The sequence below is a fragment of the Gorilla gorilla genome, chromosome 4 (genome assembly GCF_029281585.2).
Source record: "Gorilla gorilla gorilla isolate KB3781 chromosome 4, NHGRI_mGorGor1-v2.1_pri, whole genome shotgun sequence".
In the NCBI taxonomy this organism is placed as follows: domain Eukaryota; kingdom Metazoa; phylum Chordata; class Mammalia; order Primates; family Hominidae; genus Gorilla; species Gorilla gorilla.
Window position 1 is genome coordinate 142,621,624 of NC_073228.2, and position 27,648 is coordinate 142,649,271.

General features: G+C 48.0%; 1 protein-coding gene across 3 annotated transcripts in view; it reads left to right on the plus strand.

Moving 5' to 3' along the window:
• Positions 1-22,362: 22,362 nt before the first annotated feature.
• Positions 22,363-27,648, plus strand: part of CTNNA1 (catenin alpha 1) — a 176,918-nt gene continuing 171,632 nt past the window's right edge. Inside the window, exon 1 of one of the 3 annotated variants that reach the window (XM_031010998.3) lies at positions 22,363-22,542. The gene's annotated coding sequence lies outside the window, so the exon portion shown is untranslated. Of the gene's footprint in view, positions 22,543-22,674; positions 23,114-27,648 lie in introns of those variants that run through there. The other 2 variants (XM_055389134.2, XM_063705911.1) reach the window with 2 other exon arrangements.

Consider the following 27,648-nt stretch of genomic DNA (forward strand, 5'->3'; position numbering starts at 1 on the left):
GTCTAACTCTGGTACTCCACCGTGCTCAGTTATTGGCTGACAGCGGCTCAGGGGAAGAGTGTGGCCTTTATGTGAATGCTGTGATAAATTCCAAGGTCAGTCAACTCTGCACAGCAGTTCTCTCAAAGGGAAATGTGAGCAGTGCACTTCTATAGTTGCCATGGTTGTGTAGTATAATGGTTAAAAGGTTGGCCTCTGGACTCAGGTTGCCTGGGTTCAACACCCTGCGCTGGCACTTTCTGTCTGTGACTATGGTGAAATTATGCAACTTCCCTGTGCCTTACTTTCTTTATCTATAAAACAGGGGTGATGATGCTAGTATCTACCTTGTAGAATTATTACATACATGAACGAATTTATGAATGTTCCTAGCATGTTGCCTGTCAGGCCAGGCACAATGGCTCACCCCCTGTAGTCCCAGCACTTTGGGAGGCCGAGGCAGGCCGATTACCTGAGGCCAGGAGTTCGAGACCAGCCTGGCCAACATGGTGAAACTCTGTCTCTACCAAAAATAAAAAAGTAGCCGTGTGTGGTGGTGCACACCTGTAATCCTAACTACTCAGGAGGCTGAGGCTTAGGCAAGAGAACTGCTTGAACCAAGGAAGCGGAGGTTGCAGTGAGCCAGCCTGGGTGACAGAGCGAGACTCAGTCTTAAAAAAAAAAAAAAAAGAAGAATGTAGCCCGTCATAAAGTATGCTGCATGTAAGGATTTGGTTAGTATCACTGTAAAGCATTTTTTGTGTATAGACAATGTGATAACGTGATAATGTTTTACAGAGATTACTTCAAAAGAGCCTCCTCAAAACCCTTTAATTCATGTAATAATTTCTCCATTTAGAAAGGGGGAAACTGAGGCTTGGTGGACCACACAGCCAGTAAGAAGTAGAGTCCTGAGGTCACAGATGGCCCAACTTGAGGGTCCAGCACAACTGCTGGGCAATGCAACATCCTGATCAGCCCTTTGCCTGTGACACTGGCTCTGGCTCCATTATCTTTGTGTTTTGTTTGTTTGTTTGAGATGGAGTCTCACACTGTCACCCAGGCTGGAGTGCAGTGGCAAAACCTTGATTCACTGCAACCTCCACCTCCAGGGTTCAAGCGATCCTCCCACCTCAGCCTCCTGAGTAGCCAGGATTGTAGGCACCTGCCACCATGCCCAGCTACTTTTTTTGTATTTTTAGTAGAGGCAGGGTTTCACCATATTAGCCAGGCTGGTCTCCAACTCCTGACCTCAAGTGATCTGCCCACCTCGGCCTCCCAAAGTGCTGGGATTACAGGCATGAGCCACCGTGCCTGGCCTGGCTCCATTCTAAGGTAAGAGTTCCCTCTGGACCTGGTCTTCAGGGACGTCTTCATCATCATCATTATCAAAATTGCCATCATCCTCAGCATCATCAGCATCAGCATCATCCAAAATGGCTTTATTAAAAGCAACTAATTACACATTCTGCTGTTCTATATTTTAGACAACAATAATTACACAGACTTCGAGGAGTTTAGCAACTGAAAGTTGGATGAGCCTGTTAAGGGCTCCCAAGTAGCACAATAAAGACACAGCTATTAAGCTATTGAGTCTTAGAGAGGTCCAGGAGCCTGCCCAACTAGACACCAACAGGAGTTTCTCTGAGACTGACAGATAGGCTGAAACCTACGTTCCTTGCCCCTAGGCCCCAGTGAGATAAGGATAGAGGACGTGCTTGGTGGAGTGGGGAGCACTTTGCAAACTTCAGCTGGCACTTTTCTGGGCCTCTTTGATAGATCCTGCCAGAGTTGATAGTGAGAATGCTTCTATACTTCTCACCCAGGAATTAACTGCTCTCTTCCACTTGGCAGTACGCAGATAGTGAGAAGCAGGGTCTTTTTGGCCACATCCACCTCTTTTTGCTCTTAATTTTGAGAATTTAATATGGTGTTATTTTCCTGGTTTGGCCTATAGGAAGGGGTTGCCTCTCTGCTGTAGGCTTAAGGTTTATGACAGCTCTTCCTACCATTGCTATAAAAATGACCAGTGTCCTAATCCATGTTTCTCTGAACCACATCTTGGTATTTGGTCAACCGACAAGCATTAGTGAAGCACCTACTGTGTGCTGGTTATTGTGTTGTGTGCTGGGCGTCAGGAAGTGAAAGGATGTCTTCCTGCAGCTTACAGACAGGTGATACAGATGTCAGATAAACATGTCATTGCAGTTCAGTGAGATGAGCCTTGACAGAGGTATGTGCTAGGATTGAATATGTGGGAGAAGTTCAGAATCCGGAATAAAAGGGAGAATAAGCATAGGAGCAAGGAGGTGGGTGCTGAGGAGAGAAGGAGACACAGTCCAGGCTGAAGGAAGTAGTGGCCTCAATTACTGAGGCAGGTCTAAAGACCTCCATCCCTCCAAAGCTCAGGGAGCAAGGACAGGATGGAAGGGAAAGAGGCTGCAAATATAGGCTAGGACCATTCCTTCATTCATTCAGCACCTACAATGTGCCAGACGTTGTTCTAGATACTGGGGATAAAACAGTGAACAAGACAGACAAAGCCTCTGCTATCAGGCCACATCCTGGAAGACGAAGACCAATAAGCAACTGGACAAACAGATAATTTTATAATGGTGATGTGCTATGAAGAAAATACAATAGGGTGATGGGAAGGAGAGCAACTATTCAGATACCTTAGACTGGGTGGTCAGGAAAGGCATTTTGAGGAAGGTGACATTTGATTTGAGACCTGAATGCAAAGAAGATACTGCCACAGGAAGATTTAGGGGAAGAACCCTATAGGAAGGTGGACAGCTGGTGGAAAGAAGCAGCTCCCAAAGGGCCATGCAGGCCACACTGCATTGTTGAGATTCGTCTTATAAAAATGGGAAGCCATGGGAGACAGAGGACCTGCCTAGACCACGTTTTAGAAAGCTTACCCTGGTCTCCTGAGCTTCAGCCTCAATGGAGACACAGGTCCCTGGAAGGGCAGAGCAGTCGGAAGACAATGCCCAGCACCCGGTGAAAAAAAAGGCTATGGGCTGGGCACGGTGGCTCACGCCTGTAATCTCAGCACTTTGGGAGGCTGAGGTGAGTGGATCATGAGGTCAGGAGATCAAGACCATCCTGGCCAACATGGTGAAACCCCGTCTCTACTAAAAGTACAAAATTTAGCTAGGCGTGGTGGCGCATGCCTGTAATCCCAGCTACTTGGCAGGTTGAGGCAGGAGAATTGCTTGAACCAGGGAGTCGGAGGTTGCAGTGAGCCTAGATCGCGCCACTGCACTCCAGCCTGGCGACAGAGGGAGACTGCGTCTCAAAAAAAAAAAAGGACTGCTGGGGGTGAATGATAGTAGTCAGGGGTGTCATGGCCTCACCCTAAGCAAATTATTGAGGAACCTTTGATAACTAAAGAGACCTTGCATTGTGGTGCAACATTATGCTCCATTAGGCAGAGGAAACTGGAGTCCCTGGCATGCCCAGTCCTGGAGTCAACGATGGGTTGTTGCTCAGTACAACAAGCAGATGCCTCCACATTCAGGGATCTTGCTGTTCCAGGCCTGGGCCCTGGACAGTGAGGAGAGGCAGTAATGGGGTGGCCAGTGTCATTTGCCAAACGGGTCCTCACCCATCTCAAAAAAATCCCAAAAGGAATTTTCTGAGGGCATAACGCCCACTCTCAGTAGAATTGCCATGCTGGATAAAGTATGGCATCGTGTGGGGGCTTAGCCCAGCCTCCTCTCTGCTGCCAGAGCAGTTTCTAATGCTCCATCTGACCAGGTCACTCTCCTGCTTGAACTCCTTCAGCTATTCCTTACTGCCCTTAGCATGCCCTTCTTAGCATGTTAGGATTTTGATCCAGCTGATTTCTCCATTCTCTGACCACATCTCCCACTCTACAGCCCAGCTTATTGAACCACTTTTTTTTTTTTTTTTGTGATGGAGTCTCGCTCTGTCACCCAGGCTGGAGTGCAGTGGCATGATCTTGGCTCACTGCAAGCTCCGCCTCCCAGGTTCACACCATTCTCCTGCCTCAGCCTCCTGAGTAGCTGGGACTACAGGCACGCACCACCACGCCTGGCTAATTTTTTTGTATTTTTAGTACAGACGGGGTTTCACTGTGTTAGCGAGGATGGTCTCGATCTCCTGACCTCGTGATCTGCCCGCCTCGGCCTCCCAAAGTGCTGGGATTACAGGCATGAGCCACTGCACCTGGTCTGAACCACTTGTTTTTCCTTCCAATCCACTATGTTCTGTTACCTCCATGCTTTTTTTTTTTTTTTTTTTTGGTACAGGGCCTTGCTCTGTCACCCGGGCTGGAATGCAATGGTGCCACCATGGTTCACTGCAGCCTCGACTTCCCTCCCACCTCAGTTTCCTGGGTAGTTGGGACCATAGGTGCACGCCACCATGCCCAGCTTCTTTTTTTTTTTTTTGTAGAGACAGGGTTTCACTATGTCATCCAGGTTGGTCTTGAATTCCTGGGCTCAAACAGTCCACCCATCTTGGCCTCCCACAGTGCTGGGATTACAGGTGTGAGCCACCACGCCCAGCTACCTGTGTGCCTTTGCACAAGCTATCTGCTGCTCTGGAATGCTTTCCTTCCATCCCAGCTCCTCCTCAGCTGGCTCACTCCTACTCATCCTTCTGGACTCAGCTTAGATGTTGGAAAGTCTTTCCTGACCCACAGAGTTGGAGCTGGGCTGGAGCTCAATGGGTCCACAGCACTCTTCCCCTCTCTCTCTCTCTTTTTTTTTCTCCCGAATCCCTGATATGATAGTACCCCTCTCTTTTATCTACTCAACTACTTACATGCAACCCGTCTTCAGGCATCAGCTCAAACAGCTTCTCCTGAGTCATCTTAGACTACACTAGGCCCCCCTCTTACACTCTTACACTCTATTTCCTTCCTTCCTTCCTTCCTTTTCTTCCTTTCTTTTTTTTTTTTTTGACAGAGTCTTGCTCTGTCACCCAGGCTGGAGTGCAGTGGTGCAATCTCAGCTCAGTGCAACCTCTGCCTCCCAGGTTCAAGCGAGTTTCCTGCCTCAGCCTCCCGAGTAGCTGGGATTACAGCCGCCTGCCACCACGCCCAGATAATTTTTTGTTGTTGTTGTATTTTTAGTAGAGATGGGGTTTCAACATGTTGGCCAGGCTGGTCTCGAACTCCTGACCTCAAGTGATCCACCTGCCTTGGTCTCCCAAAGTGCTGGGATTACAGGCGTGAGCCACCATGCCCGGCCTGTTATTTTTCTTTCATAACTCATATGACAATGGGTAATGATAGGTCTGTAAGAGCATTTCATTAATGTCTGTCTCCCACACTGCTCTGTAAACACTGTAGGGGGATGTATCTTGTCTGCTTAGGTCACCATTGGGTCCCAAGAGTTTGGCACATAAATATTTACTAAACGAATAAATGAATGAATTCCTCTGGGTTCCCATAACATATGGATATTTCCCCTAGCACCATACTTAGCTCATTATAAGGGCCCATGTTCTTCTTTGTCTCCCCAGCTGACCTATAAGCTCCTTGAGTGGCGGGATGATATTTTGCCAGTGTGACTTGCCAGTGCTTGTCCCATTGCTTAGCAATTAGGCACTCAAAGAATATTTTTGCATAGATGAATAAATGAATAAATGATGATAGGCCAGGCGCGGTGGCTTATGCCTATAATCCCAGTGCCTTGGGAGATGGAGGTGGGTCGATCCCTTAAGCCCAGGAGTTTCAGAACAGCCTGGGCAACATGGTAAAACCTGTCTCTATAAAAACACAAAAATTTACCTTAGGGTGTGGTGGCATGCACCTGTAGTCCCAGCTCCTTGGGAGGCTGAGTTGGTAGGACCTCTTGAGCTCTTGAGCCCAGGTGCTAGAGGTTGCAGTGAGCCATGATCGCGCCACTGCACTGCAGCCTGGGTGACAAAGTGAGACCCTGTTTTTGAAAAAAAAAAAAAAAAAAGATGACAGGCATTCACTCATGTTCTCTTATACTTTATTCTTTATACAGCAAAGTGGTCTTAAAAAACACAGGCCAAGTTCGTGCGGTGGCTCACGCCTGTAATCCCAGCACTTTGGGAGGCCAAGATGGGCGGATCACTTGAGTCCAGGAGTTCAAGACCAGCCCGGGCAACATGGTGAAACCCTGTCTCTACAAAAAAATACAAAAATTAGCTGGGCGTGGTCCCAGCTACACAGGAGGCTGAGGTAGGAGGATTGCTTTAGCCCAGGAGGTTGAGGCTGCAGTAAGCCATGATTGTGCCGCTCCACTCCACCCTGGGTGACAGAGCAGAGTGTACATTTCATGAAGGCTGTTCACCACTGTATCTCCTGGCTCAGTACAATGCACAGCACATAGTAGGTGCTCCAAAATATTTGTTGACTGGGTCAACAAATGAATGAATGAATATGATAATAGCTTTTTGTGATAGAGGGCAGGTGCTGCCAGACTTGCAGGCAGACAGAAGAGTGATTTATTGTGCTTAAAGAAAAAGAGAAACTGGACTGCTAAGAACTGATGGAGGGAGCCAGGAAGGAATCTAGGTTTGCCAGACTCCACTGTGAGCTCATGGAATCTGGGAATCCCAGGGCCAGCTCATGCCACCTGACTCCAGTCAACCCATAATGAAATTCAGTATGCAAAAACCAAAACCAAAGGCTGGGCTGGCTTCTACTTTAAGTCCACCTGATTCAGAGTGTCCATATAGGGATCTACGGGGGCATGTAAAGATTCCTGGCAGATGTACCTCTTTGCTCTGTTCCAAAAGGTTTTCTTTTTCTCCAAGTGTCTTGGAATTCAAAAGAGATTGTTGTTAGGCAACAGAAACAATGAAAGAATACAGGTGACTCATTCACCAATACGTCTGAAATCTAAAATGTATTAATTTAATTTGGTTTATATTACCATGAAACAATTCTTATTTTGATAGCACATTTCCTACCCCTATAAAAATCTAAAAATGCCACACAAAAAAAGAATTTTTACAATGGTGAATACAAAGAGCCAGGTTTCCAAAATAAAGCCCACTGATACTTTAAAGAGAAGAAAAAAAACACATACCTCCTCCTCCAACCCTCTCTCCTTTAAAACTATTTCTTTTCAGATATAATTTTGCTTGGTTGTCACAGTCTTTAACGTTTCCCCCCTGGGTTCTTTTTCTCCTTTGTTATCAACAAAAATATGAGCATGAAAGGGGCGGGAAGTGTTTGTTTTTATGTAAACATCTTTGATCATATCAGAAAGGGAAGAATCATGAACACCCACTGCTGACTGATTTTAAGAACTAAATCTTGATTCTAGTTTCTACAGGGAAGATGAATAACATGAATAAAGAGAAGCTTACACATCTTTCATAAGTGTCAAGGGCCTAAGTTTGGTTCTTTTTATTTAAAATTTAACTGACTGGGTAAAGCCAATGGCATCCTCTGTTAGAAGAGGCCTGAAAGGGATGCAAGTGGAGCCCTCGTCCTGGGACCCCCTAACTCCCCAAACAGCCCCACCTGTCAGACCGCTTGAAGCTGTGCAAAAAGACAAGACGTATATAGCATAAAAACGAGGCATTTAAATCACCTCCATTATGGTATCGTCTTGACAGGAAAACTATTTTGAATGTGGCTTTTCAAGAAAGATTTTTTAAAACCCATTGACATTTCAGAGGCTAAGTGGGAGTGGTTAAGAGCATGGTTCTGGGCTGGGCGCAGTGACTCACACCTGTAATCCCAGCTCTTTGAAAGGCTGAGGCGGGTGGATCACAAGGTCAGAAGTTCAAGACCAGCCTGGCCAATGTGGTGAAACCCTGTCTATACTAAAATACAAAAATTAGCTGGGTGTGGTGGCAGGTGCCTGTAATCCCAGCTACTCGGGAGGCTGAGGCAGGAGAATGGCGTGAACCCGGGAGGCGGAGGTTGCAGTGAGCTGAGATCGCGCTCCAGCCTGGGTGACAGAGCAAGACTTCATCTAGAAAAAACAACAACAACTAAAAAAGAGCGTGGTTCTGGATCCTGGCAGATCTGGGCCCTAGCACTGCCACATAATCTCAGCATGACCTAAGTCTCTGTTTTCTTATTTATAGAATGAGGAATACAACAGTAACTACTGTAGGATTGTTGAGAGGCCTGGATGAAATATGAAGCACTTTGCCCAGCGCAGTGGCTCTTGCCTGTAATCCCAGCATTTTGGGAGGCCGAGGCGGGCGGATCACGAGGTCAGGAGATCGAGACCATCCTGGCCAACATGGTGAAACCCTATCCCTACTAAAATACAAAAAAAAAATTAGCCAAGTGTGGTGGCGTGAGCCTGTAGTCCCAGCTACTCAGGAGGCTGAGGCAGGGGAATCGCTTGAACCTGGGAGGCGGAGGTTGCAGTGAGCCGAGATCGCGCCACTGCACTCTAGCCTGGTGACAGAGTGAGACTCTGTCTCAAAAAAAATAAAATAAAATAAAATAAAAAATAAAGAAATATGAAGCACTTAGCACAGAGCCTGGCATACACCAGACTTAGTAAATATGAACTATTATTATTTTTACTCATTGAGTGTGTTAATTATTGTATGAGCAAATGAATTAATAAGTTTTAGGTATACATGACTTTGTTTTCTGCTCAGGCTTATATTAGGTATCAGTGATTCTCAACTCCGGCTGCACGTTAGAATCACCCAGGGAGATTTTTTTAAATGCTAAGTTCCTACTGAAGAACAATTGAATCCGAGTCCTGGGAGTGGTGCCTGAGTATCATATTTTTAAAAAGCTCTCCAGGTGATTCTTGTGTGCTGCCAGAGTTGAGAATTACTGGGCTCTACAGAAATGAGGAAATCCTCCGATGTTAACTAAACCAACAGACAAAACTAGGGTGGGCAGGCCTCCCCTGCTTCTCTCCCACTCATCTGAAAGTAAACTGAAAGGCAACCAGGGCCATCAGGCATTGGCTAACCCTGATGTGGCCCACACTTTGGTTCTACCTTTTGTTTTTACTGACTCTTGTCCAAATCTAACTCCTTTTGCTGGCTTTCCTCAGGCTAAGCTAAGAGTCCCTTTAACTTTTTCTATGGAACTTAATTGATGGAGGGGGTGCTCACCACTTCGTGGCCACGAGTAAAGATTTTCCAACCTTCATTACAAAGCTGCCAAGTCAGCTCTTGTCTTCATCATTCTGACATCTTTACTCATTTTAGTTCTACCTTTCTTTTTTTGTTTTTTTTTTTTTTGTTTTTTTGTGATGGGGTCCCCTCTATTGCCCAGGCTGGGGGAGTGCAGTGGCGCCATCCTGGCTCACTACAACCTCCGCCTCTCAGGTTCAAGTGATTTCTGCCTCAGCCTCCTGAGTAGCTAGGACTACAGACGTGCGCCACCACTCCCAGCTAATTTTTGTTTGTTTAGTAGAGACAGGCTTTCACCATGTTCGCCAGGGTGGTCTGGAACTCCCGACCTCAAGTGGTCTGCCTGCTTCCACCTCCCAAAGTGCTGGGATTACAGGCATGAACCATCTCACCCGGCCGGCCTGCCTGCCTGCCTGCCTTCCTTCCTTCCTTCCTTCCTTCTTCCCTCCCTTCCTCCCTCCCTCCCTTCCTTCCTTCCTCTCTCTCTCTTTCTTTCTCTCTCTTTTCTTTTCTCTCTTTCTTTCCCTTCCTTCCTTCCTTCCTTCCCTCCCTCCCTCCTTTCTTTCTCTCTCTCTCTCTCTCTTTCTTTCTTTCTGACTGAGTCTTGGTCTGTTACCCAGGCTGGAGTGCAGTGACGGGGTTTCACCTTGTTAGCCAGGATGGTCTCAGTCTCCTGACCTGGTGATCCACCCGCCTCGGCCTCCCAAACTGCTGGGATTACAGACTTGTGGAGGCCAGGCACTGTGGCTCATGCCTGTAGTCCCAGAACTTTGGGAGGTGGAGGAGGGCAGATCACTTGAGGTTGGGAATTTGAGACCAGCCATGGCGACACCATGTCTCTACTAAAAATACAAAAATTAGCTGGGTGTGGTGGCGCGCACCTGTAATCCCAGCAACTCAGGAGCCTGAGGCATGAGCATCGCTTGAACCCTGGAGGTGGAGGTTGCAGTGAGCTGAGATAGCATTACTGCACTCCAGCCTGGGCAACAAACAGAGTGAGACTCTGTCTCAAAAAAAAAAAAGTTGCGGAGTACCTTTCTTAGGGGTTTGGAGTGCCTCAAATGAGACAATATCCAGGAAAGTGCTTTTTAAACTGTGAAGCTATTTACCAGCATGATAATGAAACAATTATGACAGGTAGGTAAATAATAACAAAGTCCTCGTGATGTAGAGAATCTCTAAAATGATCTTTGATAGAGTTTTTGTTTTGTTTTTTCCTTAATATTCTTGGCACAGCCTTAAATTTGGTGGGTATGGGCATTATGTTCAGCAACCTAAAGTAAGTTAAAATCTAAAGTTTCAACCCAAATGCCATCAGTTGAAATCAGTGACCAAGTCCTTGGCTTTAATGACACTTGATTTTTCTCCTATGTCTATAGCCCATATTCTCTCAGCAAATATTTTTAAAGTGCATTTTATGTTTCAGGCCCTGTGTTAAGTTATGGGAGCAAAGAAGTCAAAAAATGAGACAAGTTCTTGTCCTTATGGAGCTCCTCCTAATGGAGGAGGCAGAAAATAAACCAGCAGGCAAACAAGACAATTCTAGAGCAGAACAAGTGCTATAAAGAACAAAAATGCAGTGATGTGGTAGAGAGAGACTGGGGTGTTTGAGGTGTGGTCAGGAAAGGCCTCTCTGACCAGATGATATAGAAACTGGCCCTCAGTCGGGCGCGGTGGCTCATGCCTGTAATCCCGCACTTTGGGAGGCTGAGGTGGGCAGATAACGAGGTCAGGAAATTGAGACCATCCTGGCTAACACGGTGAAACCCCACCTCTACTAAAAACAAAAAAAATTAGCCGGGCATGGTGGCAGGTGCCTATAGTCCCAGCTGCTTGGAAGGCTGAGGCAGGAGAATGGCGTGAACCCAGGAGGTGGAGCTTGCAGTGAGCTGAGATCATGCCACTGCACTCCAGCCTGGGTGACAGAATGAGACTCTGTCCCAAAAAAAAAAAAAAAAAAAAAAAAGAAACTGGCCCTCAGGAATGAGAAGGAGCCAGGCTGGTGAAGAGTTAAGGCAAAGAGATTTCCAAGTAGAGAGTACAACAAATGGAAAGATCCTGATGTGGGAAAGGAATTGATGCATTTTAGGCAAAAAGGAGGGCTCTGGTGTTGCAGAGGGCAACACAGTCTCCTGTTTTGGTTTCTCTTTCTCTTAAATGTTGGGTCTGGACCTTCACGCTTTCCTAGCACACATTCTCTAAGTGCAGGTGACTTACACATCTTTCTCTCCACACTGGGTCTTTCCTGAGCTCACGTCTGGATATTTCCCTGTCTATAGAACATTTCCTCATGTATGTTTGGTAGGCACTGAAACTAAGCATGACCAAAAATAACTGTCTGCATGACTCTCCACCCACTTCCCCACAAGCTTTACCTCCAGGGCTCTTTCTCTCTCTCTCTCTGGGTAAATGGCACCACTATTTCCTCACTGATCAAATCAGAAACCTGAAGATGATTCTTGACTTCTCCTTTCCCAGAACCTCCATATCCAATCCATCGGCAAGGCCTAGGCTCCTCTCTTCTTCTGCATAGCTCCCAAATCTATCCACTTCCTTCCATCCCCACGACACTTACATACTATATACTACGCTATGTACTCTAAACTATCTAATCTGTTTTAAAGACCCCTCTGCTCTACTCTACTCCCCTCCCCTCCCTTTGTTTAACTACTGGAACATTTGCTGTGTATCCTCACAGACTTAACTACTCATTAATTCAACTGAGTTCCTGTTAACTGCCAGGCACTGCTTTAAGTGCTAGAGTTATAACAGTGAGCAGAGGCCGGGCATAGTGGCCTATGTCTGTAATCCCAGCACTTTGGGAGGCCGAGGTGGGAAGATTCTTCAGGTCAGCAGTTTTAGACCAGGCTGGCCAACATAGTGAAACCCTGTCTCTACGAAAAATACAAAAATTAGCCGGGTGTGGTGTTGCATGCCTGTAATCCCAGTTACTCGGGAGGTTGAGGCAAGAGAATTGCTTGAACCGGGGCGGCGGTGGTTGCAGTGAGCTGAGATCGCACCACTGCATTCCAGCCTGGGTGATAGAGTAAGACTCCATATCAAAAAACAAAACCAAACCAGTGAGCAGAAGAGAAAATATCTGCTTTAATGAATCTTACATTTTATTGAGGGAAGACAGACAATAAATAAATAACCATACAATGTGTTAGGTCAGCAGTCTCCAACCTTTTTGGCACCAGGGATTGGTTTTGTGGGAGCAGGGGGAATGGTTTTGGGATGAAACTGTTCCACCTCAGATCATCAGGTATTACAGGCATTAGATTCTCATAAGGAGCCCACAGCCTAGTTCACAATAGCATTCATGCTCCTACGAACATCTAATGCCTCCGTGATCTGGCAGGAGGTGGAGCTCAGACCTTAATGCCTCCTCACTTGCTGCTCACCTCCTGCTGGGCAGCCTGGTTCCTGGCAGGCCACAGACCTGTACCAGTCTGTTGCCTGGGGTTTGGGGACCCCTGTGTTAGGTGGTTGTAAGTGCTTTGAAGTACATTAGGGTAAGGGAATGAAATGGGGAGGACGAAAGGGAAATGGGTGCTGGTTCTATTTTATTTCTTTAAATTTTGAGACAGGCTCTCACTCTGTTGCCCAGGCTGGAGTGCAGTAGTGCAATCATAGCTCACTGCAGCCTTGACCTTCTGTGCTCAAGTGATCCTCCTGCCTCAGCCTCCTGTGTAGCTGGGACTACAAGTGTATGCCATCACACTTAGCTAATTCTTAAATTTTTCATAGAGACAATTTCTTGCTATGTTGCTCAGGCTGGTCTCAAACTCTTGAGCTCAAGTGATTCTCCCACTTTGACCTCCCATAGTGCTGGGATTATAAGCATGAGCCTCTGTGACTGGCTGCTGGTGCTATTTTACAGAGTGGTCAGGGAAAGCCTGTTGGACAACGTGACATTTGGGCAGAGATCTGGGTGATGGAGTGACTAAGGGCTATCAGAGGGATGACCATCCCAAGCAGAGAGAACTGGAAATGTAAAGGCCCTGAGGTCTGAGGGTGCTTGATGCCTTACAGGAATGTCTAGACCACAACGTGGGCTTGAATGGAAAGATAGAGAGAAAAAGCCAAAGACGGGTCTGAGATGACTGGGTGAGATCAAATAGATTTTATTCAGAGTGAGATGGGAAGCACTGGAGGGTGATTTTTTTTTCCTTTACTTTCCAACTTTTATTTTTGGTTCAGAGGGTACATGTGCATGGATAAATTAATTGCATGTCATGGGGGTTTGGTGTAAAGATTATTTTGTCACCCAGGTAATAAGCGTAGTAAGCCATAGGTAGTTTTTCGATCCTCACGCTCCTCCCACCCTCCGCTCTCAAGTAGGCCCAGGTGTCTTCGGTTTTCTCCTTTGTATCCACACGTACTCAGTGTTTCTGGAGGGGTTCTGAATAGAGTGGTGTGTTTTCAATGGCTCTGCCACTATGAGAAAAGAGCATTAAGATAATACGTATATGCTGTTCAAACGTAAATGCAATATTATGTGCATTGCTTCACTATCTTCTTTCTTCCAAAGTGAATTTTTTTAAAAAACAAAATATGATCCTGTCATCCTTTGTTTAGAATCCTTTGTGGTTCTCCATTCCCCTAACGGTCAAGTCTAAACTCTCACCAAGCCCTCCCGAGTCTGGCCTCTACCTACCTCAGCAGCTCCCAAATCACAGAAAGTTTTTCCTAGATGGGACTCGGGGCCTTCAACCTTCCTTGTTCCCTTGGTCTAAAATGAAGTTATTTCCTTCCCTCCCCATCTACCTTGTCAACATCGTGCCAAGCACTATTCTAGGCACCAGGGATACAGCACTGAACAAAATAGACAAAAACTCTAGCCCTTGTGTGGCTGAAATTCTAACAGGAATAAGACAGAAGAAAAGCAATAAATTATATACCATATATGACTATTTTAAATTTTAAATATGTATTAAATATGTATTTTAAAAATATGATTTTATATATCAGGAGGTGATAAAAGCTAAGGAGAACACTGAACAAGGAAGAGGGGGGTGAGATGTTGAGAAACGGGTTGCAATTTTGAATAAGGTGGCCAAGCGGAAGCCTCACTGAGAAGGTGCCTGGCAGAGGTGAGGGAGCAAGTCAGGCAGCTATTTGGAGGAGAGCATTCCAGGCAGGAAGCAAACGCCCTAAGGCAAGAGCCTACTTGATAGCAAAGAGGACACTGTGTCAGAGAAGAGTATGGGGGCAGGTGAGGCCCTTATAAGGACCTCACTTCTCTGTACTTTGAGTGAGATGGGAGCCACTGGAGGGTCTGGGTGGAGCAGGAGTGACATGCTTGGACTTTTTTTTTTTTTTTAGACGGAGTCTCGCTCTGTCGCCCAGGCTGGAGTGCAGTGGTGCGATCTGGGCTGACTGCAAGATCTGCCTCCCTGGTTCATGCCATTTTCCTGCCTCAGCCTCCCAAGTAGCTGGGACTACAGGTGCCCGCCACCATGCCCGGCTAATTTTTTGTATTTTAGTAGAGACGGGGTTTCACCGTGTTAGCCAGGATGGTCTCCATCTCCTGACCTCGTGATCTGCCCGCCCCAGCCTTCCAAAGTGCTGGGATTACAGGCATGAGCCACTGTGCCTGGCCACTTGGACTTACTTTCTAACAAGATCACTCAGGCTGCTGAACTTAAACTAGACCGAGGGAGGCAAGTGCAGAAGTAGGGAGACCAGTTGGGCTCCCCTGGCAAAATTGAGGCTAAGAGATGATGGTGGCTTGATTCAGGATGGTAACAATGGTGATGGTAAAAAGTTAGTGGCTTCTGGGCCTGGTGCGTTGGCTCATGCCTGTAATCCCCGCACTTTGGGAGGCCGAGGTGGGTGGATTGCTTGAGGTTAGGAGTTCGAGACCAGCCTGGCCAACACAGCGAAACCCCGTCTCTACTGAAAAAAATACAAAAATTGCTGGGTGTGGTGGCAGACACCTGTAATCCCAGCTAATCGGGAGGTTGAGGCAGGAGAACTGCTTGAACCTGGGAGGCGGAGGTTGCAGTGAGCCGAGATTGCGCCACTGCACTCCAGCCTGGGCGACAGAGTGAGACTCCGTCTCAAAAAAAAAAAAAAAAGTTAGTGGGTTCTGACTCTATTTCGAAGGCAGAAGTACAGGGTCTAAGGAATCAGATTTGAAATGCATGCAAGAAATAAAATAGCCAAGGATAACGCCAAGGTTTTTGGCCTCAGCCATGGCCAAAATGAGAGGATGGAGTTGCCATCTAAGGAAATTAAGAAAACTATGGGATAAGTAGGTTTGGACAGTGGTATTAGGAAATCAGTTTTGGACATACAGACATATAAAGTTTGAGATGGGCTGGGCATGGTGGCTCATGCCATTTAATTTCTGTAATCCTTTGGGAGGCCAAGGCAGGAGGATCACTTGAGCTCAGGAGTTTGAGACCTGCCTGGGGAAGACAGCAAGACCTCATCTCTACTAAAAAAAATAAAATAAAATAAAGCTGTGTGTGGCGGCAGCACATACCTGTAGTCCCAGCTACTTGGGAGGCTAAGGATCATTTGAGTCTGGGAGATCAAGGCTTCATTGAGCTATGATCAAACCACTGTATTCCAACCTAGGTGATGGAGTGAGACCCTGGCTCAAAAATAAATAAAGTTTGAGATGCCTAGATGCCTATTGGCTATCTAAGTGGAAACATCAAGTAGGGAGCTGGATAAGTGAGCTGCAAATTCAGGGGAAAGGTTCAGGTTAGGGATATATACCTGGAGTTGTCAGCATATTTCAAGTCAAAAGACTGGCATCAACGGGTTAATGACAGCTATTAGTAGAAAAAGAAGTCCAAGGACAGAGCCCTGGGACACTTTAACAGAAATTTATAACTTCAGGCTGGAGTGCACTGCAAACTCCGCCTCTTGGGTTCAAGTGATTCTCCTACCTCAGCCTCTGGAGTAGCTGGGATTATAGGCATGTGCCACCACACCCAGCTAATTTTTTTTTTTTTTTTTTTGAGACAGAGTTTTGCTCTTGTCGCCCAGGCTGGGGTGCAATGGTGTGATCTTGGCTCACTGCAACCTCTGCCTACCAGGTTCAAGTGATTTTCCTGCCTCAGCCTCCCAAGTAGCTGGGACTACAGGCATGTACCGCTATGCCCAGCTAACTTTGTATTTTTAAGGAGATGGGGTTTCACCATGTCTGGTCTCGAACTCCTGACCTCAGGTAATCTGCACACCTCTGCCTCCCAAAGTGCTGGGATTACAGGCATGAGCCACTGCGCCTGGCCATAATTTTTGTATTTTTAGTAGAGATGGGGTTTCATCATGTTGTTCAGGCTGGTCTCGAACTCCCAACCTCGGGTGATCCACCCGCCTCGGCCTCCCAAAGTGCTGGGATTACAGGTGTGAACCACCGCACCCAGCCAAAGTTTTTAACTTTTTTTGATCTCAAGACTCCTTTACACTATAAAAAATTTGAAGATCTCGAAGAACTCTTGCTTATGAAAGTTTTATCTATCAATATTTACTATAGGCCTGGCAGGGTGGCTCACACCTGTAATCTCAACACTTTGGGAGGCTGAGGCAGCAGGATCACTGAGGCTTGGAGTTCAAAACCAGCTTGGTCAACAGAGTGAGACCCCTGTTTCTACAAAAGAAAAATTTAAAAATTAGCCACACGTGGTGGTGTGCATCTGTAGTCCCAGCTACTGGGGAGGCTGAGGTGGAAGGATTGCTTGCACCCGGGAGATCAAGGCTACACTGAGCTATGATAGCACCACTGCACTCCAGCCTGGGCAACAGAGCAAGACCCTGTATTAGAAATTAAAATAAACAATTTCAAAATATTTATTAATTCATTAAAAAATAACAATAGCAAGTCCATTACATGTTATCAATAAATAACATTTTTGAAAAGAAAAATAACCATGTTTTCTAAAACAAAAGAAAAATTCAAGAACTGTTGTTGTTTTGCATTTTTACAAATCTCTATCTGACTTAATAAAAGATAGCTGGATTCTCATATGTGCTTTCACATTCCATGTGATGCCACATCATACATCATTTAGCCTGTGAAATACTCTACTGTACACCCGGGAGAAAATGAGCATAAAAAAGCAAATGATATTTTAGAATTATTGTGAAAATAGTTTTTACCACATTACTCCCTGAAAAGTTATCAGGGATGTCCAGACTATACTTTGAGAATCCCTGCTCTAACATTTAGAGGTTAGGAGGAATTAGAAGGCATCATCAATGGAGACTAAGAAGCTTAGCCAGGAAGGCTGGATGGAAATCAGGAAAGCCTGGTGCCCTGGAGGCCCAATGAAGAAAGTGTTTCAAAGAGGAGAGTGACCAAATGCTGCTGACTGTACAAGTCAACTGAGGAAGGAGACTGACCATTGGATTTTGCAACGTGGAGGCCATCAGGGACCTTCATAAAAGCAGTTTTGGTGGAAAGGCGAATGCTAAAGCCAGACTGGAGATGAGTCACCACATAAAGGTCACTTCTCAGGTCTCCGAATCCCAGGGTAGTTAATTTACCCACAAACCTACATGTATCTCTCCCCTATCTTCACACTTGCCTTTCTTTTTTCCTGGTTTATGTGTGTGTGTGTGTGTGTGTGTGTGTGTGTGTGTGTGTATTGACACAGGGCCTCAATCTGTTGCTCAGGCTGGAGTGCAGTGGTGCAATCTCGCCTCACAGCAAACTCCACCTCCCTGGCTCAAGTGATCCTCCCACCTCAGCCCTCTCCACATAGCTGGGACTACAGGTGCATGCCACCATACCCAGCTAATTTTTGTATCCTTTGTAAAGACAGGGTATTGCCATGTTGTGCAGGCTGGTCTCCAACTCCTGAATGCAAACGATCCTCCGACTCAGCCTCCCAGAGTGCTGGAATTACCGGCATGAGCCACCGTGCCTCAGTTTACCTGTTTTAGTATCTGTCTTCATCATTACCTTTAAGTGGTGTGAAAACAGGGATCAAGTCAGTTTCAGTTTTTATTCACTTCCTCAGCACACAGCAAGTGCCTGGGATATAGAGAATGCTCCAGCCTTCCCTGGTAAGCTTTTCACGATTTCTCAGGAGTAGGAAACTGACTCTCTTTAGGCACACTGCAAATCTCTCATATCTTCCTGTCACCTTACCCTTCTTTTCCCAAAACAAACCCTGCAATTTCATCTTCAGGTTCCCATGCTTAGAGAGATCCCATGCTGGCTGGGCGCAGTGGCTCACACCTGTAATCCCAGCACTTTGGGAGGCTGAGGCAGGCAGATCACAAGGTCAAGAGATTGAGACCATCCTGGCCAACATGCTGAAACCCCATCTCTACTAAAAATACAAAAATTAGTTAGGCGTGGTGGCAGGCGCCTGTAGTCCCAGCTACTCGGGAGGCTGAGGCAGGAGAATCGCTTGAACCCAGGAGGCGGAGGTTGTAGTGAACCGAGATCACACCACTGCACTCCAGCCTGGTGACAGAGCAAGACTCCGTCTCAAAATAAATACATAAATAAATAAAAATAATAAAATAATAATAATAAAGAAAGAGCCCATGCTTGGTTTAATACTCTGCTGTTGCTGTCTTAAAATGGTTAATAGTTTTTGAACAAGGGGCCTTAAAATTAAGAATCTTGTCCCGAGTGAAGTGATGAATATACAAAGTTATGGAGCATAATCCTTTAACTCTGTCTCTTGTTACTTTATCCAAATACTTTATTGACTGATTACTATTGTGTTAGGCTGTTCTTGCATTGCTAAAAAGAAATACCTGAGACTGTGTAATTTATAAAGAAAAAACAGGCCAGGTGCGGTGGCTTATGCCTGTATCCCAGCACTTTGGGAGGCCGAGGCAGGCGGATCACCTGAGGTCAAGAGTTTGAGACCAGCCTGACCAACACGGTAAAACTCCGTCTCTACTGAAAATACAAAAATTAGCTGGGCGTGGTGGTGTGCACCTGTAATCCCAGCTAGTTGGGAAGCTCAGGCAGGAGAATCGTTTGAATCCAGGAGGTAGAGGTTGCAGTCTGGGTGACAAAAGCGAAACTCCGTCTCACACACACACACACACACACACACACACAAAAGAAAAGAAAAAAGAAAAAACGTTTAATTGGCTCATGGTTCTGCAGGCTGTATAAGCAAGGCCTGGGCATCTGCTCTACTTTCTGGAGAGGCCTCAGGGAACTTTTACTCATGGTGGAAAGTGAAGCTGGAGCAGGCACATTACATGCTGAAAGCAGGAGCAGGAGGGGGCTGAGGTGCCACATCTTTTTGTTTTTGAGACAGGGTCTCACTCCATTGCCCAGGCTGGAGTGTAGTGGCACAATCATGGCTCACTGCAGCCTCGATCTCCCCAGGCTCAGGTGATCTTCCCACCTGAGCCCCCCAAGTAGCTGGGACTACAGGCACACACCACCATGCCTGGCTTATTTTTTTTTTTTTGAGACAGACTTTTTTTTTTTTTTTTTTTTTTTGAGACGGAGTCTGGCTCTGTCGCCCAGGCTGGAGTGCAGTGGCGCAATCTCAGCTCACTGCAAGCTCCGCCTCCCAGGTTCACGCCATTCTCCTGCCTCAGCCTCCCGAGTAGCTGGGACTACAGGCGCCCGCCACCACGCCCGGCTAATTTTTTGTATTTTTAGTAGAGACGGGGTTTCACCATGTTAGCCAGGATGGTCTCGATCTCCTGACCTCGTGATCCGCCCGCTCGGCCTCCCAAAGTGCTGGGATTACAGGCGTGAGCCACCGCGCCCGGCCGAGACAGACTTTTGCTTTTGTTGCCAAGGTTGGAGTGTAATGGCGTGATCTCAGCTCCACCTCTGCCTCCCAGGTTCAAATGATTCTCCTGCCTCAGCGTCCCGAGTAGCTGGGATTACAGGCGCATGCCACCATGCCCTGCTAATTTTGTAGTTTTAGTAGAGATGGGGTTTCACCATGTTGCCCCAGGCTGGTCTTGAACTCCTGATCTCAGGTGATCTGCCCGCTTTGGCATCCTGAAATGCTGGGACTATAGGCGTGAGCCACGGTGCCCAGCCTGCTTGGCTAATTTTTTTTGTATTTTTTTGTAGAGATGGGTTTTCACCATGTTGCCCAGGCTGGTCTCGAACTCCTGGGCTCAAGCTATCCGCCCGCCTTGGCTTCTCAAAGTGTTGGGATTACAGGTGTGAGCCACTGTGCCTGGCCGGTGCTACACTTTAAAACGACTACATTTCATAAGAATTCCCTTAGTACCTGGAGGACAGCACCAAGCCATGAGGGATCCTCCTCTATTACCCAAATGCCTCCCACCAGCCCCACCTCCAACACTGGGGATTACATTTCAATGTGAGATTTGGGCAGGGACAAATATCCAAAATATATGAATTATGTTCTGAGTTAGCCAGGTGAAGTAGAGGGACGCCAAAGCCACTCTAGGCAGAGGGGACTACAGGAGCAAAGACCCTGCAGCCAGAAACAGGACAGGGGTAGTTGGACAAGAATGACCTTGTCAGGGTTTGCCTTTTTCTTTTTCTTTTTGAGACAGAGTCTCACTGTGTTGCCCAGGCTGGAGTGCAGTGGTGCAGTCATGGTTCACTGCAGCCTTGAACTCCCAGGCACAAGCGATCCTCCCACCTCAGCCTCCCAAGTAGGTGGGACTACAGGTAGGTGCCACTACACCCAGCTATGTTTTTGTATTTTTTTGTAGACACAGGGTTCTATCATTTTGCCCAGGCTGGTCTCCTGAGCTCATGTGATCCACCCATCTTGGCCTTCCAAAGTGCTGGGATTACTTGCGTGAGCCACTGTGCCCATCCTCTTTTTCTTAAAGGTTGTTCTCTCCCCACTTCATGGTCCTATTGCCCTTTGTCAGCATCTCTTAACTAGCACAGGCCCACAGTACTTTGAATTACAGTGGGCACATTCACCCACAGATGTTCACTAGGCACTCCCTAGGGGATGGGCAATGTGCTGAGTGCTGCAGGAGATACAGCTCCTGCTTTCCAGAAGTTTATATTCCCTTGGGGGAGAGGGAGATGTGAGGAGTAGAGGGTAAACACGGTAAGGGCAGGTCTCCCTAGCACCCTGCTCTCTATTCAGCACAAGGCCAGCAGTGGACATCGTTGTCTTGCATCATTCAGGTTTATAGGCCAATACTGAAATCTATCTTATTCATCATCCCGTGAGCAGGGGAAACATCATTAGGGTTTTCTATACCAGGCTGATAGTGAGCATGTAGTATTTTTTGTTTTTTTGTGTTGCTTGTTTGCTTTGTAATTTTGTTTTGTTTTTGGAGTATTCACTATGAAGATAAGAAAGGGTGAGAATAAAATGCCCCAAATGACCAGAGGAATAGAGATAGAAGTCAGGTCCCTCAAATTTGTTGGAGGAGGGGGACAAGCTGGGAGGGGGGACGTGCTGGGGGCGGGGCGGGAACAAGCCCAAAAAGGGACAGCTGCTGTGGTGCCTCTTTTGTGTTTGTAAATGTCCCCTCCCCGCAAGGTGGCTCTAGCCTGTAATCCCAGCACTTTGGGAGGCTGAGGAGGATCTCTTGAGCCCATGAGTTTGAGACCAGCCTGGCAACATAGTGAGACTCTGTGTCTGTAGTTCCAGCTACTCCGGAGGCTGAGGTGGGAGGGTCGGTTGTCCAGGGATTTGAGGCTGTAGTGAGCCGTGATCGCGACACTCCACTCCAGCCTGGGCGACAGAGGGAGACCCCGTCTTAAAAAAAAAAAAAAAAGTCCTTGATCAAGAGGGCTTCGGGTGTTTCCATCTGTGGAGTGAGGGGACGGGTTAGGTGAATTCTAGGGGCGCTTCCACCTCACATTATGAAAGGTCCTGAGAGTCAGATTCTAGTTCCACTGTGTCCCGAAGCTGTGGGGCCTTTCCTTAGCCTCCGCTTCTCCTTCTGTAAAGCCAGGTAGTTGGCCTAGATCACTTTTCCAGAAGCCTGTGACTCCGGGACACCTGTAACACTCTTGAGGGGAGCGTGCCCAGTACCCCTTGCGCGTGTCTGGGATTCCGCCGGGGTGGGGGCCCGCGCGAGGCCGCCCCTGAGCCTCACCTGTGCTTGGAGCGGTGACTCACCTGCCCTCCCGCAGCCCTCCCCGCCCGCGGGCTGTTCCAGGAGTCACCGCTCCTCCTCCCTCTCAGGGGTCACTCCCGGCCTAAGCTCCCACTAGGGGCCGGGGAGGAAGGAATTCTGAGGTGGGCGGCGGGGAGGAAGAGGTCCCTCGGGGGTCCCGGTCCGGCGTTGCCAGACTCTCTTCGCGGTGGGGGCCTTCCCTTTCCCCAAAAGCGGAGGCCGGAACGGCCGGGAGGAGCGGGCGGGGCGGCGGCGGGAGGCGCCGGGAAGAGCGAGACGGAGGGAGGTGCCAGGAAGGGCGGGCGGGGCCGGGACAGGGGCGAGGGGCGGGGGCCGCGGGCGGGGGGCGGGCCGGGGGCGGGGGCGCGGGGCGGCCCATTTCCTCCTCCTAGCCGGACTGGAGGGAGACAAAGCAGCGGCCGTCTGCTTCGGGCCTCTGGAATTTAGCGCTTGCCCAGCTAGCCGCAGGTAACTTCGTACCTCCCTCCTCGCGGGCGCGGTCTCTCGGGCCAGGCCGAGAGGGTCCTTGGGCCGGGCCGTCCCAAGCTGGGCCCCGCGAGCGGCGGGCGGGCGGGCGGGGCGCGGTTTCTTTGGCGACGTCGCCGGGAATTGGGCCCCGGGCGGGCGTGGGACCCGCGTCGGTCCGGCGGCCCCTTCCCCCGCAGGGCCCGGGCGGGCACGGCCGGCGCTTCCCAGCGCTCGGGAAGTCGGGGGGCCGCCGCGCCTGGGGAGGAGAAACTATAGGCCCAGCGCCGCCGCCGCGTTTGCTCTTGGAAAAGTTTTCTCGCGGTTTCCAAACTTTGTTACCGCGGCCTCGGCGCGCGCGGCAGCCCCGCGCCGGGCCCCTGGGCCGCCTTCCTTCCCTGGGGCGGCGTGTCTGGGAGCCGCTTTCCGGGGAAGTGATTGTCGTCCGGCTCCGAGGCGTTCCTGCCCCCTCCCCCTTCCCGGCCGCTGAGACTTCCCGGTGGGGCGGCGGGGACTCGGGCTCGGCGAACCGGGAGGCTGGAGCCCGGGCTTCTCCCATACAGCTTCGCCGTAGGTGGGCCACACCCGTGTGGACTTTTGGCGTGACCGTCCACTTGGACTCGGGGATTACTCAGCTTTCCTGGGTTTCTTGTCGGTTGGACGCACTTAGCTTTCAGCCCTAGTTTTCAGGAGTGGCATTAGAGAGTTTTTTTTTTTTTAATTGTTGTTGACTTTTAAAGGAGCGTGTGTGTGCGTGCGAGTGTGAAGCACTTGTTGGAAAAAATGTTGCCTGAATGAATGCCTGACCTTTGCTTGGCAGCAGTGGCTTCCCAGTAATGCAGGCGGCGGTTGGCCCAATTGCAAGGTTGACTCCCTCTTACGTCCTCTTGCATCTTGGTCACATTTTTTTGGTGCGTGTGTTTTGTACAGAATTTACAATTATTTGGAAAAGAGCGAGATATGTCAAGTCTACGACTAAATTCGGGGCATTTTATATTTATGAAGGAAATGCTTACATCATTGTTGGGGCAGGATAGGCATTTTGTGGAGCGGATATTTGTGTTTAGTCAGCAGTGATTTTTAAATACTGGACAGGTGGGTGTTACTTTAAGGAACGGAATTTATAAATCGAATTAATTAGGATGTGTTATTTTGTTTTACAGGAAGAATGAAGAATGAGTGTAGGAGTTACCTATAGTTTCTGCCTAATTATTTACCAATCTGGTCTTTTGAACAAACATTTTTTTTAAAAGACGGGGTCTCCGTCGACCGGGCTGGAGCGCAGTGACACGATCATGACTCACTGCGGCTTCTGTCTCCTGGGCTCAAGTGATCCCCCCACCTCGGCTTCCGAAGTAGTTGGGACTACAGGCACGCGCCACCACATCCGTCTAATTTTTGTATTTTTGGTAGAGATGGTGTCTCGCCGTCTTGCCCAAGCTGGTCTCGAACTCCTGGGCTCAAGTGGTCCTCCTGCCTCGGCCTCCCAAAGTGTTGTGATTACAGGCCTGAGCCAGGGTGCCTGACCCCATCTGGATATTTATTCAGCGAAAGAATAATTTTTTAATCCACTTAAGAGCTCACAGTGTAATAGGGGAGACACACACCCCAGGTGTAGTACAGAGCGGACTGCAGTAAGTGCCTTAACAGTACTAATGAAACTATTGTCTGAGTCAAATCTTACCTAATAGTAACAACAAAAGAAACTTGTAGAGGCACGGAGAGGGGGCTAATAAGTTTTATTGGGGTAAGTCCAGAAAGGCTTTCAGGAGGTGGTGGCATTTGATCTGGATGAAACATGAGTCGAGTTTTTTTTAAGTGAAGGGAGAAAGTCATGAGAAGCATAAAAGGGCATAGGAGTTTGGGGAATTGTGATATCACTCTCCTGGTTTTCTTTTCCTTTTGACTCATCTCAGTTTCTTTCTTTTCCTCGCCCTCACTCTTTCCTCTCGTACCCAGGGTTCTTTCCAAAGTATCTTTGTCCTCCACATCACTGATGTGGCATCACCTTCACTCCCATCAGTGATATCTCATTTCATATAGTGACTTAGAGATGAGAGGTACCCTCCTCCAAGATGAGAATCACTGCTCTGAGCAGTCTCTTCTGTCATCAGCCTTATGTGCTAAAAGTCCAAGCCTTTGAGTGCAGGTGTGTCTCCTGACCCACATGGTCACCTGTGCATTGGGAAGCTTTTTGGGTGTCCCAGGCTTCTCAAACTCAAGGTGTCCAAAGTGGGACTCCTGTCTCTTCTGGAGACATGAACCAGATGTGGAGATCCAGGGTAACTGCCCTGCCCGGGTTTTGGGATTTCCTTCTTTTTTTTTTTTTTGATGGAGTCTCCCTCTGTTGCCCAGGCTGGGGTTCAGTGAGGTGATCTCAGTTCACTGCAAACTCCACCTCCTGGGGATTCAAGCGATTCTCCTGTCTCAGCCTCCGGAATAGCTGGGATTACAGGTGCAAGCTACCACGCCCGGCTTATTTATTTATTTATTTATTTATTTATTTTGAGATAGTCTTGCTGTGTCTCCCAGGCTGGAGTGCAGTGGCATAATCGCGGCTCACTGCAACCTGTGCCTCCTGGGTTCGAGCAGCTCTCCTGCCTCAACCTCAAGGAGCTGGGATTACAGGTGTGTGCCAACACGCCTGCCTAATTTTTTTGTATTTTTGATAGAGAGGGTTTCACCATGTTGGCCAGGCTGGTCTCAAACTCCTGACCTCATGATCCACCCACCTCGGCCTCCCAAAGTGCTGGGATTGCAGGCTTCAGCCACCGTGCCCAGCCTGATTTTTTAATTTTTAGCAGAGATGGGGTTTCATCATATTGGTGAGTCTGGTCTTTAACTCCTGACCTCAGGTGATCTACTCGCCTCAGCCTCCTAAAGTGCTGGGATTACAGGTGTGAGCCACCGCACTTTTGGATTTCTTTGAGAAAGTAACTCATTGTGGGGCATAACAGACAGCCCTGATTGTTGGGGGTTGTGGTGTGTGCTGGTGAGAATATGGAGAGAAGGAACAGGGCCCTCTGCATTTGTAAAGGTCCTGAGACAGGAAAGACTCCGTGTGTTTAGAGACTTGAGAGAAGACTTGTATAGCTTGGGTACTTTTTCAGTGGGGAGAAGACCTCACATGAGATTGCCAGAGAAGGCAGAGACCATGTTGGGGTTTTATTCTAGAGGTGTAAGAAGCCATTGTAGGGAGTTTCATGATTTGATTTCCTTTTTAAGACTCCTGCTAGTGCTTGGAGAAGGCTTGTGTTTGTGTGCATGTGGAAGCAGAGAGTTGAGCTAGGAAGATGGTGGAGTACGAGGTGGTAGGGATGAAGGGAGCTGTATTTTGGAGAAATGAGACAGGACTTAAATATGGATTGGGGCTGGACAGGGAGGCTCATGCCTATAATCCTGTTTTTTTGGGAGGCTGAGTTGGGAGGATCACTTGAAGCTAGGAGTTCAAGACCAGCCTGAGCAACTTTATGAGACCCCGCCTCTAAAAAAAAAATCAACCAGGCATGGTGACACGCTCTGTAGTCCCAGCTACTCAGGAGGCTGAGGTGGTAGGATTCATTGCTTGAGCTTGGGAGGTGGAGGTTGCAGTGAGCTCTGATCATGTCACACTGCAGCCTGGGTGACAGAGTGAGACCCTGTCTCAAAGAAAAGAAAAAAAGGGAGGGAGGGAGGGAGGAAGGAAGGAGAAAGAAAGAAAACAGAATGGTGGTGGTTAGGGGCCAGGTGAAGGGGAATAGGGAGCTATTGTTATGGGTACAGAGTTCGGTTTGGGAAGATGAAAAAAGTTCTGGAAATGGATCGTGGATATATGTAATGCCGCTGAGGCATACAGTATTTAAAAGCAGTTCAAGGCTGCTGTGAACTATGATCATGCCCCTGCACTCCAGCCTGGGCAACACAGTGAGACCCTGACTCAGAAAAAAAGAAAATGGACTGGATGTTGGGGGCCTAGGGTAAAGTTGCGTCCTCAGTGATTCCCTTCTACTCTCCCAACATAACCTTTCATGATGAGCTTTTAGTCATATCTTAAGACTCAGCACTTTCGTTTCTGGTAGCAAATTTTTTAGCACTGGGTGGTGCATTACATTATGCTGTACGTTATTATTGATGTACCTGTTTGCCTTTATTGCTAGGAAGGGAGCCTTGTAAGCTCCTTGAAGGCAGGAACTGAGAGTCTTAGTTCTTGTCTTGGTGCTTAGTACCTGGCATGGAGGGCAAATTAGATGCTTGTTGAGTGAAGGAGGAAAAAGTCTTTTCTGCCTGGAGTCTAGCTTGTGGATGGAATGATAACAGATGAGGCAACAGTCAGATTATGGAGGGCCTCCAATAACAAATTTGGGCAAACTGAGAACCATCTACAGCCCATTCTTCTTCCTTGCCACCCAGATCTAATCACTGATGAAATCCTCTCCATGCAGTCCTCAGCTTATGTGTAATATATTCTTTTTTTCTCTTGTCTATTTCTTTTTTTTTTGAGATGGAGTTTTGCTCTTGTTGCCCAGGCTGGAGTGCAATGGCGTGATGTTGGCTCACTGCAACCTCTGTCTCCTGGGTTCAAGTGATTCTTCTGCCTCGGCCTCCCAAGTAGCTGGGATTACAGGCATGTGCCACCACACCTGGCTAATTTGGTATTTTAATTTTATTTATATTTTTTTATTTTTATTTTTTTTTTGAGATGGAGTCTTGCTCTGTCACCCAGGCTGGAGTGCAGTGGTGCGATCTTGGCTCCCTGCAACCTCCGCCTCCCAGGTTCATGCCGTTCTCCTGCCTCAGCCTCCCTAGTAGCTGGGACTGCAGGCGCCCGCCACCACACCCGGCTAACTTTTTTTGTTTGTTTGTTGTTGTTGTTGTTGTTGAGACGGAGTCTCGCTTTGTCGCCAGGCTGGAGTGCAGTGGCACGATCTCGGCTCACTGCAACCTCCGCCTCCCGTGTTCAAGTGATTCTCCTGCCTCAGCCTCCCAAATAGCTGGACTACTGGCACATGCCACCACGCCCAGCTAATTTTTGTATTTTTAGTAGAGATGGCATTTCACCATGTTGGCCAGGATAGTCTTGATCTCTTGACCTCGTGATCTGCCCACCTCGGCCTCCCAAGGTGCTGGGAT